This window comes from Gossypium arboreum, chromosome 9 (assembly GCF_025698485.1).
Source record: "Gossypium arboreum isolate Shixiya-1 chromosome 9, ASM2569848v2, whole genome shotgun sequence".
NCBI lineage: Eukaryota > Viridiplantae > Streptophyta > Magnoliopsida > Malvales > Malvaceae > Gossypium > Gossypium arboreum.
The window spans coordinates 17,942,456-17,964,963 of NC_069078.1; the positions used below are offsets into that span (position 1 = coordinate 17,942,456).

Sequence of the window (22,508 nt, forward strand, 5' to 3'; positions counted from 1 at the left end):
TATAAAACATGAAATTAAAGAATTAGAAGCATCGAATTCACCAAATCTAAGGAGAAAGCATCCATAATGTGCTAAGCATGGGATAAAAACATGTATAAATTACGATTTATCAGGAGTAAAAATTTTGGCAAAAAATAAAAAATTTTGGGAGTTGAGGCGGTAAAATTTTGGAGGGATAGTAAATGTGAGAAGTAAAATTTTGAAGGGAAATATTAAATAAAAATTGGGGGGGGGGGAATGGGTTTGGGTAGAAGGAGGGTGGCATGGGAGGGTGGTAAAAGTTTTAGGGGAAAGTGGGAAAAAGTAAAAGTTTTGGGGGAAAGTAAGGAGGTTTGAGAATATAGGGTAAAAATATAAAATATTATAGTTTGATATTCGGTTATTTGAATTATTCGAGTTATTCGAATTTGAAAACTAAACTCGATTCGAACTTGAAATTCGAAAAAAATTCGAGTTGACTCAGAGAATTTGAATAACTCGATTCGTTTAACTCGAAATTCGAATTTTATTTCGATTTTTTCGAGCCACTCACCCCTATTAGAGATAATTCAAATTTGAATGTTTGGGTTTACTTTTTTATAGATTTGGTTAAGGATGCTAATACTAATTTTTGGATATTCTTTATTTTTAAACTCCGTTTTATTTTTATAGATAATTTATAATGAATTATTTGTATCTACTATAATTTTGTAGATAATAAATTCAAATTTGAATATTCAAATTTATTATATACTTCATTTTAATATTTTATTTAAAAATATTTTTATATTAACTAAATGTAGATATGAAGTAAATTTAAATATGTAATAAATAATTTAATTAATTTAGATTGAAATTCTAATAGTATTACTCGGAAATACAAATAATAAACAATTTAGATGTTATATTAAATTTATAGATTCAAATTGGGATTATTTTACATAAACTATAAATCAAATGCAGAGCTTGTTGTGACTGTGAATTAGCAGGGGCAAAGTTAGAGGAGTGAGTTCTTAAAATAGAAACGTTTTAATATTTTAAAAATTATAAATTAATATATAATAAATTATAAATTTGGTCTTTCTAACATGATAAAGTTATAATTTAATTCTTTTAAATTTTAGCGATAAGCTTACAATAAAAGAGTTACATTTTAACTCTCATAATAATTTATAATTTAATTTCGACCTTTTCACACACACACACAAAAAAAAAAAAACTAAATTAATCTATCATATGCGAGAAAGCCATTTATTTTATCGACACAAAGAGTAGCTCCGAGCTCCTTAGGAACATCAACAAACTCATGCACGTCTTCTATCCTATCAAAAGCCATCTTAACAATGAGATCAACCAGTTGTTTTTCTCCCTTGGAACATGTCTGACACTCCATTAATCTATAGTCTGTAATATCATATAAATCCTTCTTACCAAAGCTGAAGTTGATTTAGCGGAGTGCCTATTCTGAAAGGCATTGACCACCTCTAAACCGTCAGTATGGATCAATACCATGTTGTACCCCTTTCTTTGAATAAAATAAGACCATCTAAAATGCCCCAAAGCTCGGCATAAAAAACTAAGCAGTCCTCCAAATAGTGATTAAATCCAAGGATCCAATCCCTATTCTTTTCGCGTGCCACACCTTCAGCAGTAGCAAAACCTACACCTAGCTTAACACCTCGTCAGTATGTAAGTTAATCTAATTACCTGAATGAGGTAGGTTAGGAGCAATATCAAACTGTCTTGGTAAGGCCTTCTCGTGAGCTAAATCAAACAACTTATTCCAACTAACGAATAATTTAATAGTCTTAGAAGAACTCCAAGTTATTCCTTGAAACACAAAAAGGTTTTTTATTTTTCCATATGCACCAAACAATTAAACCAAAGAGGCTAGTCCAATTGATCCCCTCATTTGGCATCCCCAAAAGATTACATAAATTGGACTCTATCAATTCAAACAAGCTGCTAGAGAAAAAACTAAGTTGATGATTAGCTAGCACATCACTTAACATGAATTCTTTGGCAGCAGGACAATCCTTAAGCACATGAAGAATGTCCACAGAATCATGATTACATAATGGACAAAAACTATCATCGCCAATGCCCCTCATTATCCTCTCCACATTGGTAAGAAGACATTGTTTAAACACGAGCAATAAGAAAATTCAAACACGTTGAGGTCCTTGAAACTTCCTAAAGACTTTCCACCATTTATCCTTCTAATTCCACATGGTTTCTCTAAGAAACCAGTACGCACTTTGGTTAAATACACAATTGAGTTGCGAAGCTAATTAATTCTATTTACTCCTGTAGAAGGGTGAGGATGAGTAATGTTTATTTTTTTTTTATAATATCTTTCAGCAGCCATACCCTGAATAGATCAAGATTCCACAGACCCTCCTTTATAACCATATCACTAAAAGTACAATCTAAAATAAAATACTTGTAAACAGGCATGTGATTTAACAACCCTAAGCTCGGAATCCAAGGATCCTTCCAACACCAAATAGAATTCCCATTCCCAATTGACCAAATTAAGTTCTTGCTCAATAGAGGCCATACCTTAGCAAGGGCTCTCTAGACGAAAGAATAGTTTCCTTGCACAATGCTAATAGGTAGTCGCTCCTTCATCCCATACTTCGACCGAAGAACACAAACCTAAATGGTGTCATCCTTTGAGTCTAGGTTAAACCCCAAATTTAGTAGGAAAGAAATGTTTTAGTCCCCTAAGTGCTTAAAACCTACACCTCCACAACCACGAGGTTGAAAAACAGAGTCCCAATCAACCAAATACATCTTTTTCCTTCCATTAACAAACCTCTATATAAATTGCCTGACGATACGTTTAATCTATTTGTATACACCTTTTGGAATTGATAAGTCGTAATTTATACATAATTTTATCCCACGCTTAGCATATTTTTGGATGAATTATCATCAGATTTGTGGAATTCGATGCTCCTAATCCTCTAATTTCATGTTTTATACTTAGGTGAGCATAGGAGAGTAAAAAGAGCGAGAAACGGGCCAAAAATGGAGAAAATGGGTCAACGTGGGAAATCAACATGGCCTGGACTTCCTCACACGAGTAGTTCACACGCCCGTGTCTATTTAACAAATTGCAACACGGCCTAAGCCACCTCACACGGGAGTGTCACATAGGCGTGTCCCTGTCGAGCCCAAGTCTAGTCCTATTTGGAAAAGGCCACTCTTGAGGGTTTTGAAGCATTCTAAAGCCTATATAAACACCCCAAGAGGTACTTGGAGGACACACACGGAGTAGGAGTCAAGGAATTACTCAAAGTAAGCCGATTGATCCATCTCAAAAGCTGGATTCTCCTTCAAGACTGAAGATCTCCCTTCAATTTCCTTCAGGGGTTTTTTGTAACACTCCTCGCCCGCATCCGATGCCGGGACGGGGTTCGAGGTGCTACCTGACTTTTACTAACACTTTTATACTAAATAGGGCCATGAAATCTCAAATAATTAAAAACTTTTCCTTTCACATACAATTTGTCCCATATATGGGCTTACGAGGCCCAAAACATACATCTGGAGTGGTTCGGGACCCAACCGAGAACTCATGAAAAACTTATAAAATCTCTTGCATCAAGGCTTCATACGCCAGTGTGGGTATAGAGCACACGCCCGTGTGCTAGGGACACGCCCGTGTCCCAAACCCGTGTCCAAAACCTAGACAAATACAAGGCTATTTCCATGCCATTTTGTCACACTCACAACAGATGCACGCATACTTATACAATAACATACACCATGGCAAAATTAGCTACTTAAACATTCCTAACATGTCATGATTATGGCAATTTCACATGCAATAGATATCATAGATTTTACTCACATCTTTACCACATTCATGCTATAATCATTATAAACTCATCACATAATACCATAGCACATGCATGCATAATTAAAATGGATTTACAACCCCATAATCAAAATAGGCCAACACATATGGCTAAAGCCATATCACATACTCTAATATTTAAACTCCCATACATGCCATAGGCTCAAAGTACTTGAAATCACTATAAGCTGTCTTTCTGAGCAATAGTCACTAAATTATTTATATCTAGAGCTACGAAACTCCGAATTAAGTTCCATTAATTTTCCATGAAACTAGACTTATTTTCCTTTCTTTCATAAAATTTCCAGAATTTTTGGTTAAACCAAATAGTACAGTTTATTCTTCAAATTACCCCTGATTCACTATCTGATAGTTCCGACCCTTCTGTACTAAAGTTCAATTATCTCATAGTACAAGACTCGAATAATGTTCTCGTCCATTTCTCTTGAAACTAGACTCATATTTATACTTAAAAATATTTTTATAGAATTTTTGGTTGGGCCAATTAGTACAGTTTATTAGTTAAAGTCTCCCTTGTTTCAGGGTATGACCACTCTGACCCCTGTGCAGTACGAACCAAATTTCTCCCTGTACAGAATTCCAACGACCATGCTGTTTATTTCCCATAAAAACAGACTCAATAAGAAATCCATGCATTTAAGGTATGACTCTTAATAATTTTTGTACAATATTTGGTCAATTTATAAAGTTAGAATAGGGGATCTCGAATTCATTCAGACCCTGTTTCACAAGAATTCAAATATCACACAATATGGAATTCTTTTTCTTCCTCTATTTCTTTCATGTGAAAATAGACTCATTAAGATTTAATCCCATATTTTATTCTACCTCTAACTCATTTTCCACTATTTTTAGTGTATTTTCAAAGTTACACTACTGCAGTAACTCAAATCTGTCAAGGCTAAATTACTCATTCATGATCATTGTTCACAAAATTAATACAACATCATTTGTATAATCATCACCGAGACATTTATATCACATTTTCATTTACCATCTTTCCATTTTGTTGTTATGTCGAGTTTTCAACCCGAGGGTTAAGTACATACCTGTTCAAAGTATCCATTTCACAACATTTATCAGTACGTCCCTTTCATCTCGAGTATTCCTCCATTTGAGTAGAATTTTACCCATTGAACACATCGGAATATAATTCGGATACATGGAAAGTTTGCACATAAGTGCCACATATGTAGCTAAGCTACCATGTAACCCGCCCATAAGTGAACTCGGACTCAACTCAACGAGCTCGGGCGTTCGCATTCATAAGTGAACTCGGACTCAACTCAACGAGCTCGGATGCCCAAATATTCCAGTGACATGTCACTTGTATCCTAATCTATTCCTAAGGTTCAACGGGACCTTTTTCCCAATCATGTGTCTCAACCATCTTCTACGGAATGCCGATACCAATACTCGGTAGTATTTCACATTTTCCAAGTATATCATATAATTTGACATATTATCAAGCAATTATCACAAGTATAATATCTCATAATAATTATCATATCATTTAAATAACATCAAAACATATAAAATAATAACTATGTTACCAACATTTACATATGAACTTACCTCGATACCACAAAGGTAAAAAAAGACGTAATTATCCCTTAATCGATTTCTTTCCGTTCTAGGTCCAAATCTCGATTTTCATCATCTAAAATATCACATTCAACTTATTAAAACAATGTACTGATCAAATTAGTCCATTGACACACTTGAGCAATTTTTACAATTTTACGCCTATATTTTGCCAAATTTACCAAATTACCCCTAGGCTCGTAAAATAATTTTTATCACATTTCTTTACTCCTTGTGCCTAGATGAACCATTTTCATAACTATAGCAACTCATAATTTCAACTATTTCACACATTTACAACTCATTTTACAACTTAGCAATCTAGCCCTTTTTAAGGTGTTTCCATGCAATTTCTTTCACAATAGTTGTTTATTAGACAACTAGGACTCATAATCTTCCATAAAAACACAGAAAAAAACACATTTACTCTCATGGAAAAACCCTAGACTCTTCATCATTTTGCAAAATAGACCCCTCATATGAAAGCTCATGCTTTAGGGGCTCCAAAAATGTAAAAATCATCAAGAAAGATATTAAAAATCACTTACTAGCAAGGGATGTAAGTGGCTGATATTTCAGAGCTTCAAAACCCCTTTTTTTTCTGCTATTTTCGGTGGAGGAGAAGAGAAAAATGATAGCTTTTTCTTTTTAATTGGTTAATAATAAAACTAGTCAAAATTGGTGACCAACTTCACCTAATTTTGACTTTTCAACAATTTTTTTTTGTCTCCCAAGGCCGGCCATCACAATTTCAATGACCTAATTTCACTTTAAAGACCCCCAATTTAAGATACAAGGCAATTTAACACCTTTAGGTATTAAAACACAACTTTTACCTTTTACGCGATTTAGTCCTTTTTCGAAATTGGACTAGAAATTGCTAAAATTAACTTACCAAAATTTACATGCACTTATAAAATTATATTATAACACATAAAATAATACTAAAATAATTTTCTCTAGCCTTGGAATAGTGGTCCCGAAACCATTGTTCTGACTAGGCCCAAAATCGGTACATTACATTTCTTCCTTTAGGGATTTTAGTCCCGAAAATCTTACGGAAAAAGTTGCTCTCTACTTTCACGAGTCACTTATATTTTTCTCTCAAAACTTACAAAACAACTCAGCTGAAACTCATAATCAGGATTTCCGTAATCTTTCCACAATTACCATAAAATTCTCGGCTCAATTCGAAATACTGAAAACTGATATTCTAAGAACTATAAGCTTAGAAGCACAACTTGTCCAAACCCAACTAACAATACCTCTGTATATACCAAAATAGTCATGCAGACTACTATTATCAATCTATCAAAATCCAATATGGTATCTCTTATTTCCCGGAGAAGAGAAACATCCCGATAAAAAATTCATACTAATCCTTTCTCAATTTTCTCTTTCAATGTCAGCACTGAAAATTATAATCTTTAATATATCTGATAATCGGCTTCACCCAGTAGTCAATTTAATATCCTTTGGAAGAATTGTGACACCCCTAATGTGACCCTAGTCGGAGAGTGGTTTCGGGACCACGAAACCGAGTCACAAGAATAATTAGGTGTTATATTCCGTGCTTATTGTATGTGGAATTTGTATGCGTAAATATTTCGTGTCTCGATTTTTATTAATTAGGTGCAAATTTATAAGAAAGGACCCATGTGCTAGGACTTGAAAATGTGATAGGTGTATTTTTAAGTGGCCTAATAATGCATGAAGTGAAATAAATGGAGTTGCATGTCAATTATCCCATTTCCTAAGGTGGATGGCGGCCATGACAAATTATGGGCAAGGGAAACATGTTCCCAACATGTTTTACTAATGGATGATGTTAGAAATAATAAAATAAGAGTATGGAAAAAAAATTAATGTTAGTAGGATGAGAAACAAAAAAAGTGTTCATCTTTCTCCATAGCCTTGGCGAATATCCTAAAGAAAGAAAAGAAAAAATTTGTTCATCTATTTTCACTTCTTGGCGAAAATACTAAGGAAAAGGGGAGGATTTTTGCTTCATGCTTGGGTTGGAAGAGATCTAGAAGGAGATTTGGCTAAGTTTGCATCAAGATTAAGGTATGTATGAGGTTGTGTTAGGAGTTTCATGCATGTTTTGGTTGCTAACTTGATGTGCATGTTAGCCATGGCTCAAATCTTTGTTAAGCCATGGAAATGGTATTTGGCCAAAGTTGTTATGGTGATAAAGCCATTGCATGCTAAGTGTGAAGCTTGATGATGATGCATGCAATGATGGATTGTCTACTCTTGAGTAAGATTTTGAGCTTTCTTTTGTTTTATCATGATTGAAGTTGAAAAGGAGCATGATTGTCATATTCGCCATGATGCATTCATGAGCATGGTTCATGCTTCTTGCATGTTAGTTAAAATTTGTGTTTTGGATGGCTATGGACACCTTGAAATTGGCCATGCTCATATATGTATATATATGTTTGCACATGATGTTTTGGTTATGAAGGAAGTGATGAATAAGTTTGTTTAAAGAAGAAGATGTTGAAGAATAATTGTGAAATTGCAAGCACAATTCGACCTAGCACACATATAAGTGCTTGATGCTATATTATAAGTTTTGAGCCACAATATGCAAAGCATTAACTAGTAAAATGCATGCTGTTTTTGTGAGGTATTAAGTGCATAATTGGCCTCAACATGTACATGAATATTCGGCCTTGGGTAGCCTATTGAAGGCCTTAGCATTTCCTTGATGCTCGAATAAATTGTATTGAATTGCTTGATGTAGTATAAAATGTGCATGACCATTGTGTATTCAAGCTAAAGGGTGGCCATATGACCATTTAAACTCCTTGTCATATTCGCCATAAGCTAGCACAATGAGGTTTTAATAAATTGAATTTGTTTGAATTAGCTCAAGAGCTTAGAGGGCCACAATTGGACAAGGGGAAGGAGAAAGTGATCGAATAGCCGAAAAAGCCGTTCGACAACATCCGAGGTAAGTCCTCAAGAAGTGACCCTACTTGAATTATGTGAAATAAAGTATGGATGTGTATTGATTATTGATTATGTGTGTATGAGTATTTGAATTCTACGGGCTAAGTCCCGAAGCGAATATGCTTGTGATTATATTTGCGTTTGAGCCTTAGTAACGAAAATGAAATATGTATGTCCAATGATTATTGATGTATGTGTACATGAGAAATTGAATGATATCCGGGCTAAGCCCGAAGACAATTATGCTGGAAATTATATCCGGGTTAAGACCCGAAGGCAATTGTGCAAGTGGCTATATCCGGGCTAAGACCCGAAGGCATTCGTGCGAGTCATTCTATCCGGGCTAAGACCCGAAGGCATTTGTGCACATGGTTATATCCGGTTATATTCCGAAGAATCTTGGGCTGGAGGTGAGTGTTGGTTGCTGTAATAAATTCAATTAGTACACCCGAAAAGCCCAAAGTATAAGGTACGTTTATATGTGCATTGGAAAGTCGACACATTTGAGCAACATTCGCTCAATCGACTAATGAATTTCAGTTATTGACTTGATTGATACTTTGTGAAAGTATATAATGATGAAGTGTGAAGTAAGAATGTGTATTAATGAAATGATGCATTTGGCTATGTGAATGTATTGCTGTAATTAGAGTTGATTATATTCCTTGAGACTTACTAAGCATAAAAATGCTTACCCCGTTACTTTGGCTCTCTGTTTTATAGATTTCGCTCGATAGCAATCGGATTCGGGATCAATAAAGTCGAAGTCATCCACACTATCAACGCCTCTATTTTGGTATAAATTTTGTTTGAACTTTGAAATGGCATGTATAGGACTACCTGTTAGTTTAAAAATGTGGTGATGTATATGTATACGGCCATGCGAAAATGGCTCGTAAAAAGGAAGCATGAACTTAGACTATTTGTGGTTTGTATGTATATATTTGGTGTCATGATGTGGCTATGGATTGGAAATGGGAATGTTGGTCACATGATCAGCCATTGGCATGGTTAAAATGATCATATATGAACCTATGTATGGCAAGACTAGTTGGTTCATGGAGACTACCAAATAGGTAAGACCTACCTTAAAAACAGATGCTGCCAGCTGCAGTGATGTGAATGTGAAAATCACCAAAATTCGTAGGAATGGTATTAAATAGTGAATAAGCTATGTAAATGAACCTTGATGAGTCTATTTTCATATGGAAGAAACGAAATGGTCATAGGAGTTACATGTTAAGAGATATTGAAGCTATTGTGAAACAGGGCCAGAACGGTTTCTGGGTCCCCTGTCGCAACTTTAAAAATTTACTATAAATTATCCAGAATGAATTAGGAGACATACCTTATATTTACAGATTCCATTTTGAGTCTAGTTTCATTAGAAGCAAACGGCACCAGCATTAAAGCCCTGTACAGAGAGATATTCAAGTTATACCGCGCGAAGGACAGAGCAGTCGATCCCTGTAACATGGGTGACTTTAACTAATAAACTGTACCAATTGGCCCGACCAAAAATTCTAGAAATAAATCCATGGATGGATATATGAGTCTAAATTCAGGGAAAATTTACGAAACCAGTTTCTGAGTTTTGAAACTCGAGATATGATTTTTAAGGCGAAGGTGACGCAGTCTTCCAGCCTGACTGGAAATGTCAAATTGGTGGGCAAAACATGTGATCTTGGCTTGTTAACCCCTCGTGTCCGACACCGGCGATGGTCTCGGGTTCGGGGTGTTACAAGAATAAACAAAAAAAACTGCTGTGAACTCTGTACACAATTCTCTGCATAGCCTGGACTTTCTCAGTACCCTAATCTTACTCTGAAATAATAGTAACAGAAACCATAAATCAAATCTTCCTTGCAATTCCAAATTAAAAGTCGAATCATGCTGTACTTGTTTAATTTACCACTTATAGCCACATTTCTATGCTCTGATCATCAACTGTTTAGAAACTTTACTAACATGAATCAAATGATTCCAACTTCATAGATGTGGTCTCTTTATTAATCAGGATAACTATACTTATAACATCTCTCGAACAAGAGAAATCCAACTAATATGTTTCCATAACATACTTTCAAGAATAAAACCTCATCATTTCTGACTGTACGACTACTTACCAAGGAACACGTAACGGTATTCTCGAACCAAAGAATAAACTTAAATGCACATAACTCAGATTTACTTTTGTAGAATAACCATTCTTTACCCCAGGAATTTTAAAGAAATCTCGACATTGAAATCCCCACACTTCTATGGTCAAGCCAGAAGCTTAATCATAATGGATTCTAATATCGCAAGTCAAAGATTACTCGTAAAGATTAGCCAAGCTTGATAATTCTCGAAACAAGAACGAGAGAAAAGCCAATATAAGAAATTCCAAGATATAAAGACTATACCAGAAATCCGAGAATATAATCCAGAAGAAAATAATATAGATGATTCAGAAAATCCTTTTGAGAAAACCAGAAAGAAACTATTGTCTGTACGTTCTAGAATTTCTCGTAACAGAGACAATATAATTCTCGCATATATAAACCATAATCAATAGAACATCAGAATAATCTTACATAGATTTTTTTTTCTATCAACTTCATTCCAATATATCAGAATAGAAATCTGAAGAGATGGGGAAAATGTCAATCACAACTAACTGGACCAATAGAGCTTTTCATCTAATATCACAGTCACTAGCATCCTCGTATGATAGAATTCTCACTCGAAAGGGATAACCATACGTATTCCCCAGAATAGAGGAAAACATAGAATACTCAGAAGAGAAAGGTAGCCATAACTTTTATTTGATTGAATCCGACATACTCAAACATAGTGCAAGTCCGACATTATTCCTCTAACTAATTCTGTCTTCACTAATCCCATACTATTCCATTATTATACCTTTTTAGTTTCACTTTTGCAAGATTATGCAACATATCTCTCGAGAATCTCATCGTATAACTCTATTCTGGTAAGGGGCGAAGATTGTAAAGCCTCTAAACTTTTTACTCTAAAGCAAATACATATTCAACAACAACATAGCTTTACGCATATTGATTCAAACATTTCAAATTTCCAACTTGTTATAAACACATTTTCACATATCTTAGTAATACATGCAACTTTATTTCATGCGAATATTAGCTAAACATAAGTGAATTTATCACAATTCAAACTTTCATTTCTTTTTCTCAAATTATCATTAATGTCTTATCAAATTCCCATATTTAGTCTTAATCACTTGCCAATATTTATCAAATTGGAGAACGTCTCATGGTTTTGAGTACATCGTTTACTTGATGCCATAGTTCAACTATGGTCTTGTACTAGCTCTCGTCTCAATGCCGATGCCATGTCCCATACATGGTCTTACACTGGCACACAAATCTCATGTATTGCCATGGTCCAACCATGGTCTTTTCAGTCAATTCATTAGTGAACGATCATACTCATTCCCTGCATTCCACCCAATTTGATCTTTCATTACAACTTTCATGCTATTGTGACATTTATGATTCTCTAACTGAGATTATAAAGCATAACATTGATGTATCTTGACTTCATTAATCTAGACATAAATGTCAACATCATGTATATACTGATTATTAATCATGCAATAAAAGCATTCATACATACATTATGTCATTTCAAACAAATTTCTTTCTTTTCATAAACACTTGGTCAAATCAAGTTGGACATTTAACATCGTATGAATACTAATATGCATAAAAGAGCTTTTCACAACTTAACTTTGTTTCATTCCACTATTTTACATTCTTTAACTCAAGAGTATCACATAGTGAATACTAGTTCATATGAAAATCATGAATTTCTTTTCATACCTTTCCCATTTTCAGCATGTCACAAGTATGATTCAATAATCTCAACTTTACTCTTATCTTTATCAAGATTTACTCGGTCGGAATTCATTCTTGTCTTAACCAATAGTTTTGTTAGGACCGGGAGATATCACACTATCATGAGTAATACTATGGCATGTATAGCTAGACTCTCTTCTGCTAGGTTAGTCCGAGAATCGACTAAATCATGCTCTGATACCATTAAATGTAACACCCCTCACCCGCATCCGACGCTGGGACGGGGTTCGAGGTGCTACCAGACTTTTACTAACACTTCTATACTAAACAGGGCCATGAAATCTCAAATAATTAAAAACTTTTCCTTTCACATACAATTTGTCCCATATATGGGCTTACGAGGCCCAAAACATACATCTGCAGTGGTTCGGGACTCAACCGAGAACTCATGAAAAACTTAGAAAATCTCTTGCATCAAGGCTTCATACGCCCGTGTGGGTATAGAGCACACGCCCGTGTGCTAGGGACACGCCCGTGTCCCGAACCCGTGTCCAAAAACCTAGAAAAATACAAGGCTATTTCCATGCCATTTTGTCACACTCACAACACGCATACTTATACAATAACATACAACATGGCAAAATTAGCTACTTAAACATTCCTAACATGTCATGATTATGGCAATTTCACATGCAATAGATATCATAGATTTTACTCACATCTTTACCACATTCATGCTATAATCATTATAAACTCATCACATAATACCATAGCACATGCATGCATAATTAAAATGGATTTACAACCCCATAATCAAAATAGGCCAACACATATGGCTAAAGCCATATCACATACTCTAATATTTAAACTCCTATACATGCCATGGGCTCAAAGTACTTGAAATCACTACAAGCTGTCTTTCTGAGCAATAGTCACTAAATTTTTTATATCTGGAGCTACAAAACTCCGAATTAAGTTCCATTAATTTTCCATGAAACTAGACTTATTTTCCTTTCTTCCATAAAATTTCCAGAATTTTTGGTTAAACCAAATAGTACAGTTTATTCTTCAAATTACCCCTGATTCATTGTCTGATAGTTCCGACCCTTCTGTACTAAAGTTCAATTATCTCATAGTACAAGACTCGAATAATGTTCTCATCTATTTCTCTTGAAACTAGACTCATATTTATACTTAAAAATATTTTTATAGAATTTTTGGTTGGGCCAATTAGTACAGTTTATTAGTTAAATTCTCCCCTGTTTCAGGGTATGACCACTCTGACCCCTGTGCACTACGAACCAAATTTCTCCCTGTACAAAATTCCAACGACCATGTTGTTTATTTCCCATAAAAATAGACTCAATAAGAAATCCATGCATGTAAGTTATGACTCTTAATAATTTTTGTACAATATTTGGTCAATTTATAAAGTTAGAATAGGGGATCTCGAATTCATTCAGACCCTGTTTCACAAGAATTCAAATATCACACAATATGGAATTCTTTTTCTTCCCCTGTTTCTTTCATGTGAAAATAGACTCATTAAGATTTAATCCCATATTTTATTCTGCCTCTAACTCATTTTCCACTATTTTTAGTGTATTTTCAAAGTTACACTACTGCAGTAACTCAAATCAGTCAAGGCTAAATTACTCATTTATGATCATTGTTCACAAAATTAATACAACATCATTTGTATAATCATCACCGAGACATTCATATCACATTTTCATTTACCATCTTACCATTTTGTTGTTATGTCGAGTTTTCAACCCGAGGGTTAAGTACATACCTGTTCAAAGTATCCATTTCACAACATTTATCAATACGTCCCTTTCATCTCGAGTATTCCTCCATTTGAGTAGAATTTTACCCATTGAACACATCGGAATATAATTCGGATACATGGAAAGTTTGCACATAAGTGCCATATATGTAGCCAAGCTACCATGTAACCCGCCCATAAGTGAACTCGGACTCAACTCAACGAGCTCGGGCGTTCGCATTCATAAGTGAACTCGGACTCAACTCAACGAGCTCGGATGCCTAGTTACATCTCACGAACTCGGACTCAACTCAACGAGTTCGAACATTCGCATCCATAAGTGAACTCGAACTCAACTCAACGAGCTCGGATGCCCAAATATTCCAGTGACATGTCACTTTTATCCTAATCTATTCCTAAGGTTCAACGAGACCTTTTTCCCAATCATGTGTCTCAACCATCTTCTACGGAATGCCGATACCAATACTCGGTAGTATTTCACATTTTCCAAGTATATCATATAATTTGACATATTATCAAACAATTATCACAAGTATAATATCTCATAATAATTATCATATCATTTAAATAACATCAAAACATATAAAATAATAACTATGTTACCAACATTTACATATGAACTTACCTCGGTACCACAAAGGTAAAAAAAGACGTAATTATCCCTTAATCGATTTCTTTCCGTTCTAGGTCCAAATCTCGATTTTCATCATCTAAAATATCACATTCAACTTATTAAAACAATGTACTGATCAAATTAGTCCATTGACACACTTGAGCAATTTTTACAATTTTGCCCCTATATTTTGCCAAAATTACAAAATTACCCCTAGGATCGTAAAATAATTTTTATCACATTTCTTTACTCCTTGTGTCTAGATGAACCATTTTCAGAACTATAGCAACTCATAATTTCAACTATTTCACACATTTACAACTCATTTTACAACTTAGCAATCTATCCCTTTTTAAGGTGTTTTCATGCAATTTCTTTCACAAAAGTTGTTTATTAGACAACTAGGACTCATAATCTTCCATAAAAACACAGCAAAAAACACATTTACTCTCATGGAAAAACCCTAGACTCTTCATCATTTTGCAAAATAGACCCCTCATATGAAAGCTCATGCTTTAGGGGTTCCAAAAATGTAAAAATCATCAAGAAAGACATTAAAAATCACTTACTAGCAAGGGATGTAAGTGGCTGATATTTCAGAGCTTCAAAACCCCTTTCTTTTCTGCCATTTTCAGTGGAGGAGAAGAGAAAAATGATAGCTTTTTCTTTTTTATTTGTTAATAATAAAACTAGTCAAAATTGGTGACCAACTTCACCTAATTTTGACTTTTCAACAATTTTTTTTTGTCTCCCATGGCCGGCCATCACAATTTCAATGGCCTAATTTCACTGTAAAGACCCCCAATTTAAGATACAAGGCAATTTAACACCTTTAGGTATTAAAACACAACTTTCACCTTTTAGCGATTTAGTCCTTTTTCAAAATTGGACTAGAAATTGCTAAAATTAACTTATCAAAATTTACATGCACTTATAAAATTATATTATAACACATAAAATAATACTAAAATAATTTTCTCTAGCCTCGGAATAGTGGTCCCGAAACCATTGTTCCGACTAGGCCCAAAATCGGGCTGTTACATTTTTTGGGATTCTTTATGTTTGTTATCATTATTATTCTGAATTGTTTTCTTTTACACTTATGAACTAAATCCCCTAAATACCTAAGGGGAATGAAACCTAAGACGGATCTTGTTATTATTTTCTGAATTATCTGATAAATATTTGATTTGGTCTTAATTTTGTGTTCTTAATTCTTACTTTAATATTCCAGGATATTGATTCAAGTATTGATGTGCTTATTCAGAGGACAAAAAGTCCCTGTCTAAGAGTAGATCTAGCATAATTAAGCAGAGTTGATTGCACCCCAAGACATAGGGTGACATAAATCTACCGGATTAGGGTCAAACCTAATAAGGGAATCCATAGATCGAGTTAATGCAACACTAGGGGTTTTAATTAGAAAGAGATTTCAATTAATCAACCTAGGGATAGACGTTGTTAGTCTCGAGAGAGATAATAATATAAATTAGGGATTTTTACGAATCAAGTCAAATGAATAAATCGTCTAATTCAGAGTCAAATAACAAGTGAAGTCTAGGTGGATTTTTCCCTTGGGTATTGTCTAAATCAATCAGTTTTCCCAAAAGTATTTCCCCAATTTACCTCTTGTGCATTCTTAGTTTAGTTAATTAGTTTAGATAAACCACATCCTCTTATTTTTAGGCTAGATAATAAAAAGAAGGTTAATACTTGTACTTTTAGTTTCTGTGGGTTTGACATTTCGATCTTGCTATAAACTATACTACTGTTCAATAGGGGCGCTTGCCTTCATCGTGATAATAGTTAGTTTTCAAGTACGATCAATCATAAATATAAAACTTATCACGAGACATCACATCAAGTTTTTGGCGCCGTTGCCAGGGGACTAAAATATTAAGAACGCTTAATTTTTATTACTTTAGCCATTTTTTTTATTGCAATTTAAATTTTATTTTAGTTTTGTTAATTTTAATAAATTTTCTTTTGTTTTCTTCTGACAGATTCTTATAGTTTCTGACTAGAAGAAACCCGTCAGGACCATTGCCTTTTGACAATGAGATTGAAAGCACAACTCATAGAAACCGAAGAGAAATAAGGCGAAACCTAAGAAACATAGAGGAAGAGTATGAGGATGATATTCACACCACAACCGAGGAGATGGCTGAAAATCAAGAAAATTTGCTACCTCCTGCGATTGCTGTTGATCCAGTAAATTAGAATCTTGCTCCTTGTACTATGTATGATTATGCTAAACCTACTTTAACAGGAGCCGAATCGAGTACAGTTAGACTTGCTATTACTGCAAATAATTTTGAACTGAAACCTAGCATGATTCAAATGATACAGTAGTTTGTTCAGTTTGATGGTTTGCTGGATGAGGATCCAAATACTCATTTGGCAAATTTTCTGGAACTCTGCGACACCTTTAAGATCAATGGCGTTTCTGACGATGCCATTCGCCTTCGGTTGTTTCCCTTTTCGTTGAGGAATAAGGCTAAAAAATGGTTGAACTCGTTACTACGAGGGTTAATCACTACTTAGGAACAAATGACCGAAAAATTCTTACTTAAATACTTTCTGCCGGCTAAAACGGCTATATCCTCTTTTATGCAGAAGGATCTAGAAACACTCTATGATGTATGGGAGAGATACAAGGATCTATTGAGAAGGTGCCCTTACCATGGGTTACCTTTATGGTTACAGGTTCAGTCTTTTTACAATGGTGTGAACCCCTCAACAAGAAAACTCATCGACGCAGCTGCCGGTGGAACTTTAAATAACAAAACACCTGAAGAGGCTTATGAATTTATTGAAGAGATGTCACTGAATAACTATAAGTGGCAAGTCATGAGAACAAAGCCAACAAAAGTAGCCGGTGTTTTCAACCTCAACACGGTTACTATGCTATCTAACCGGGTAGAACTTTTTAAAAAAAAGATTGACGGTTTATACTGTAACACCCCTTACCTATGTTCGATGCCAGAATAGGGTACGAGGCATTCCCGGACTTAATCACTAATCATCGTATAAAAATCGATTCATAATTTCACTCTAATTTAAAACTTTTTCAAACACATTCAAGCTATCCCTTAAAAAGAGCTTACAAGGCCCATATCATGCTTAAATTCAACCATACACATAGGCAAGCATGCACATTCATAAATTGCATCATTTAATTAATAACATAATCAAGACTATCTACATTAAGTGACTTTATACAATAGAGACCTTCAAATAACATAGGTCAGTATTTTAAGCGAATTCCTAGCAACTTAATAACAATTAAACGAGTCTCCATACATGCAAAAGACTTAAATACTTTAAAACCTTTATATATTGATCAATAGTTTGATAGTGTGATTTAACCTCCGGTGACCTCCAACTCGAGCTAACATCTGCTACACTATAGGAAAAAAGGAAAGGAAGGGAGTAAGCATTATAGCATAGTAAGTAAGTATGTAAATATTAATAAACAATACATTATCATGCTTTAAACAAAGTCACAAAATGTTCCCGGAATATTACCATCATAAACACACATACTTTCACTATTACAATCATAAACAAGTTTTCATTATTATGTTTTGTTATCATTATTATTCTGAGATGTTTTCTTGTACACTTATGAACTAAATCCCTTAAATACCTAAGGGGAATGAAACCTAAGACGGATCTTGTTATTATTTTCTGAATTATATGATAAATATTTGATTTGATCTTAATTATGTGTTCTTAATTCTTACTTTAATATTCCAAGATATTGATTCAAGTATTGATGTGCTTATTCAGAGGACAAAAAGTCCCTGTCTAAGAGTAGATCTAGCATAATTAAGCGGAGTTGATTGCACCCCAAGACATAGGGTGACATAAATCTATCGGATTAGGGTCAAACCTAATAAGGGAATCCATAGATCGAGTTAATGCAACACTAGGGGTTTTAATTAGAAAGAGATTTCAATTAATCAACCTAGGGTTAGGTGTAATATCCTGATTTTGGGCCTAGTCGGAATAGTGGTTTCGTGACCACAAAATCCGATATAGAAATAATTATTTTATGATTATTTTAAGGTCTATGATATGATTGCATGATTGTGTGAAAATTTCGTGAAGAAATTTTATGCATAAAGTGCCTAATTTGAAATTTGGGACTAAATTGAATAAATTGCAAAACTTGTGTTCTAGAAGTATTTTGCATAAAATTGAATTAGATTATTAATTAGAGGTCCTTAAAGAGTAATTTTACCAATTTCTAAGTCTATGGACAAAAATTGGACATGGATGGAATTTTGGAAAGTTTAGTAGTAAGGGCATTTTGGTCATTTAGGGTAAAATGAATTAAAATACAAAATGAAAAGCCAATTTTGCTCATCTTCAACCCCATGGCCGAATATAGCAAGGAGAAACCATGGCTAGGGTTTTCAAGCTTCCAAGCTCGATTGTAAGTCCGTTCTAGCCTCGTTTTTAATGATTTTTACGTTTTTGGAGTCCGGTAGCTCGATTTAGCTTATGCTAGCAATAATTTAACCTAGGGTTTATATTTGGAAAAATACCCATAGGTGAAATTTGTGTATTTTGGTGTTTTATGATAGAATATGAGGTTTTAAATTATGTTAGACAACTTGTGCTACTCGGTTTTAAGTGAAAAGCGAGCAAAAGGGCTTAATCGGTAAAAATACCTAATAGTCATAAGTATATGTTAGAGTGAGAATTTGATGTTGCCATAGAAGGAAAAATGATCAGCATGTCATAAAACATAAGAAAATAGGCTGAATTTTAATTTACGAGCTTTGGGGCAAAAGTGTAAATATGCAAAAGTTTAGGGGCAAAATTGTAATTTTTCCAAAATATGATTTTGGGTCAATTTGAATAATGTGAGTCCTAATTAGACTATATTTTAAATGATAGATCAAGGAAAACTGAAATTGGGCTAAAATGGGGAAAATACCAAGTGGTGGGCGAAATGGTAAAATAGCCATTTTCGCATCGAGGTAAGTTCATATGTAAATGTTGGTAACATAGTTATTATTTTAAATGTTTTAATGTTTTTTAATGATATGATAATTATTATGAAATATTATACTTGTGATAATTGTTTGATAATATGTCAAATTATGTGATATACTTGGAAAATGTGAAATACTACTAGAGTATCGATATCGGCATTCCGTAGAAGATGGTTGAGACACATGATTGGGAAAAGGTCCGTTGAACCTCGGGAATGGATTAGGATACAAGTGACATGTCCTTTGGGATATTTGGGCATCCGAACTCGTTGAGTTGAGTCCGAGTTCACTTATGGATGCGAGCGTCCAACTCGTTGAGTTGAGTCAGAGTTCGTGAGATGTAACTAGGCATCCGAACTCGTTGAGTTGAGTCCGAGTTCACTTATGGATCTGACGCCTGAGCTCGTTGAGTTGAGTCCGAGTTCACTTATGGGCGGGTTACATGGTAGCTTGGCTACATATGTGGCACTTATGTGCAAACTTTCCATGTATCCGAATTATATTCCGATGTGTTCAACGGGTAAAGTTCTACTCAAATGGAGGAATACTTAAGATGAAAGGGACGTATTGGTAAGTGTTGTGAAATGAATACTTTGAACAGGTATGTACTTAACCCTCGGGTTGAAAACTCGATATAACAACAATATGGTAAGATGATAAATGAAAAGGTGATATGAATGTCTTGGTGATGATTATGCAAATGATGTTTTATGTTTGCTTATATGGTTATGTTACTTGCTATTTGCATGTGAGCTTACTAAGCATTTATGCTTACTCCTCCTTTTCATTCCTTGTAGTGTTGACAAGCCAGCTCGAAATCGGAAGCGGTCGGAGGCACGCTCACACTATCCGTATACCATCTTGGCGTAATGGCTTGTATATTTTGAGTATGGCATGTATAGCATTATAATCATTTTGTATATATGGTCTTATGATATGGTTATTGAGTGGTATGGAAATAGAAATGCTTGGTAATGGTTAGCCATTGGAATGGCTAATCATGATCATATTTGGTATTATGTATGTCAAATTGCTAGCTAATCCATGGAAACCATGAAATAGGTAAAATTTACCATAAAATAGATTCAGACAGCAGCAGTGACGTGAGTTTGAAAAATCACTAAAAATAGTAGAAATGGAATTAAATAATGAATAAGTTATGGAATCGAAGCTTGATGAGTCTATTTTCATATGGAATAAGCGAAACAGGTATATGAGCTATATTTTATGAGATGTTTAAATTTTTGTGAAACAGGGCTAGAGCGATTTCTGGATCCCCTGTTCTGACTTTGGAAATTCACCATAAATTTTACAAAGATAATTAGAAGTCACGCTTTATATGTACAGATTGCTTATTGAGTCTAGTTTTATTAGAGACAAACGGCATAGTCATTGAAGGTCTGTATAGGGAGATATCGGATTCGTAATACACAGAGGTCAGAGTAGTTGAACCCTGAAACAGGGGAGATTTTAACTAATAAACTGTACTAATTGGCCCAACCAAAACTTCTAGAAAAAAATTAGTAGATATATATATGAGTCTAGTTTCAGGAAAAATTTACGGAATTGGATTTCGAGTTTCGTAACTCGAGATATGATTTTTAAAGCTACTGTGATGCAGTTAGCCAGCTTGTCTGGAAATTTTAAAATGAAATGTATGAGCTGTTTAATTAATGAATTAAGTCCGTTAACACCTCGTGTTCGACTCCGGAAACGGTCTCGGGTACGGGGTGTTACATTAGGCGTTGTTAGTCTCGAGAGAGATAATACTATAAATTAGGAATTTCTACGAATCAAGTCAAATGAATAAATCGTCTAATTCAGAGTCAAATAACAAGTGAAGTCTAGGTAGATTTTTCCCTTGGGTATTGTCTAAATCAACCAGTTTTCCCAAAAGTTTTTCCCCAATTTACCTCTTGTGCATTCTTAGTTTAGTTAATTAGTTTAGATAAACCACATCCTCTTATTTTTAGGCTAGATAATAAAAAGAAGGTTAATACTAGTACTTTTAGTTCCTATGGGTTCGACATTTCGATCTTGCTATAAACTATACTACTGTTCGATAGGTGCGCTTGCCTTCATCGTGATAATAGTTAGTTTTCAAGTACGATCAATCATAAATATAAAACTTATCACGAGACATCACATCAAGTTTTTGGCGCCGTTGCCGGGGAACTAAAATATTAAGAACGCTTAATTTTTATTACTTTAGCCATTTATTTTATTGCAATTTAAATTTTATTTTAGTTTTGTTAATTTTAATAAATTTTCTTTTGTTTTCTTTTCACAGATTCTTATAATTTATGACTAGAAGAAATCCGTCAGGACCATTGCTTTTTGACAGTGAGATTGAAAGCACAACTCATAGAAACCGAAGAGAAATAAGGCGAAACCTATGAAACATAGAGGAAGAGCGAAAGGATGATATTCACACCACAACCGAGGAGATGGCTGAAAATTAAGAAAATTCGCTACCTCCCGCGATTGCTGTTGATCCAGTAAATCAGAATCCTGCTCCTTGTAGTATGTATGATTATGCTAAACCTACTTTAATAGGAGCCGAATCGAGTATAGTTAAACCTGCTATTACTGCAAATAGTTTTGAACTGAAACCTAACATGATTCAAATGATACAGTAGTTTGTTCAATTTGATGGTTTGCAGGATGAGGATCCAAATACTCATTTGGCAAATTTTCTGGAACTTTGCGACACCTTTAAGATCAATGGCGTTTCTGACAATGCCATTTGCCTTCGGTTGTTTCCTTTTTCGTTGAGGAATAAGGCTAAAAAATGGTTGAACTCGTTACCACGAGGGTCAATCACTACTTAGGAACAAATGACCAAAAAATTCTTACTTAAATACTTTCCGCC

General features: G+C 34.4%; 1 non-coding gene across 1 annotated transcript; it reads right to left on the reverse strand.

The window, feature by feature from the left end:
* Positions 1 to 17,215: 17,215 nt before the first annotated feature.
* LOC128281296 (small nucleolar RNA R71) lies at positions 17,216 to 17,320 on the reverse strand. The gene has a single exon (XR_008271509.1). It is a non-coding gene; the product is annotated as a small nucleolar RNA R71 (small nucleolar RNA).
* Between the last annotated feature and the right edge of the window lie 5,188 nt (positions 17,321 to 22,508).